We start from the raw sequence: 1,904 nt of genomic DNA on the forward strand, positions 1-1,904 counted from the left end.
TAGGGCTGGGCGCGGGGGCTCATGCCTATAATCCCAGCACTTTGGAAGGCTGAGGCAGGCAGATCACCAGGTCAGGAGTTCGAGACCAGCATGGCCAACAAATGAAACCCCGTCTCTACTAAAACTAAAAAAAATGAGAGGGGCTTGGTGGCAGCCGCCTGTAATCCCAGCTACTCGGGAGGCTGAGGCAGGAGAATTACTTGAACTCAGGAGGAGGAGGTTGCAGTGAGCTGAGATTGTGCCATTGCACTCCAGCCTGGGCGACAGTGCAAGACTGTCTCGAAAGAAAGAAAAGAAAGAAAGAAAAGAAAGAAAAGAAAGAGAGAGAGAGAGAGAGAGAGAGAGAGAGAGGGAGGGAGGGAGGGAGGGAGGGAGGGAGGGAGACAGAGAGAGAGAGAAAGAATATACTCTAAAATAATGATAAAGAGTATAATATAGCAAATACATATACTAGTAACATAGTCATTTATTATCAAGTATTATATCCTGTACATAATTGTATGTGCTAGACTTTTATGAGACTGGAAGCACAGTAGGTTTACACCCATGTAGCCACAAACATGAGTGATGTTACTCTACAGCTTTACATTTACTACAATGTCCCTAGGTTTTCAGTTCCGTTATATATATTGCCAAATATCCAGTCCATTCCTTACCTAAACTTCCTTATGTGGTACATATCTGTAATTCAATCTCCACCTTTCTACAGCATTCTTTCTAAAACACGTATGTTCTAGTCTCTTATCTCTAATTCATAAAGCTTAAGTGACTCCCTATTGCCTACAATACAAAGCCTAAATTCTATGCACAGGCTACAAACTACTTCATCATTTTACCTCAATCTTTTTTGTAGAGACAGTGTCTGGCTATGTTGCCCAGACTGGTCTCCAACTTCTGGGCTTCATCCATCCACCCGCCATGGCTTCTAAAAGTACTGGGATTACAGGTGTGAGCCATCAAACCTGGCCAAAAATCGCTTTTGCAAACTTACTCAAGGCTATAGTACTAACAAAGCTATTATCAGTATGTGAGCAATGTTGCTGTTTAAAGCTAAATCAACGAGAATGTAACATCCTGCTCTTGACTAAAGGATGCACGAGGAGTCATTTCATCCAAAGAAGCAGGCTGGAGTTACAATCCAGGTGAAGAACTTCATATAACGAGTTTGAACACAGCGTTTTACAATTTTTTAACTTGTAGTTTCCACGGAAATAGAACCTAAAGTCGGCTAGGAGTCAAGATTATATTGTTCCTAATAGAACTCTAAACAGTGTTCTTAATGGAACAGTGTTTCTGGTGGAATATGGTGAAGATACAGCAACCTTTTCTCCTTTTGAATGATTGCTGCTTTCTTTATAATAATTTCCAAGCGCTACTTCCTTCCCACTCCTTTATAAACATCTGTGATACCCAGCTCAAAGCTGATTCCAGCTTCCTCTATCCGTTTCTTAGACTTATTCAGCAAAAGCCGGTACCCTATTATAGTCTCTGTTTTCTCTTACTGAGACGCTCCCGATTTCCCATTGTACTGTTTGCCCTTTTGCAAACTTGACTTTGATGAGTTTTTTGACACAAGACGCTTATCTGTCATTGCATTTGCAAATATGCATTCAATAACTTGGAATAGAGAGAGAAATGTATTCATAAACGGCAAATGTATTCATGTTGCCAAACAGCAACATAAGCAACAAAGTATGTATGAGCACTACGGTACTACACATGAAATCTCATAAGCCTAAAGAATCTACTGCAAATCCCTCTCTGAAAGATGGCGGGGGAAAGTAGCGGTAAAGTGATGCCCTAGAAACTGCGGTCTTCCAAGCAGGAAGCGCGCCTCGCTGCACCTCACTCGTACAGACCTCCTAGCGTCTCAGCTCAGGCGCCCAAAAGGCAGCGCGCATGCG

This window comes from Trachypithecus francoisi, unplaced genomic scaffold (genome assembly GCF_009764315.1).
Source record: "Trachypithecus francoisi isolate TF-2019V2 unplaced genomic scaffold, Tfra_2.0 Lachesis_group1, whole genome shotgun sequence".
Lineage (NCBI taxonomy): Eukaryota > Metazoa > Chordata > Mammalia > Primates > Cercopithecidae > Trachypithecus > Trachypithecus francoisi.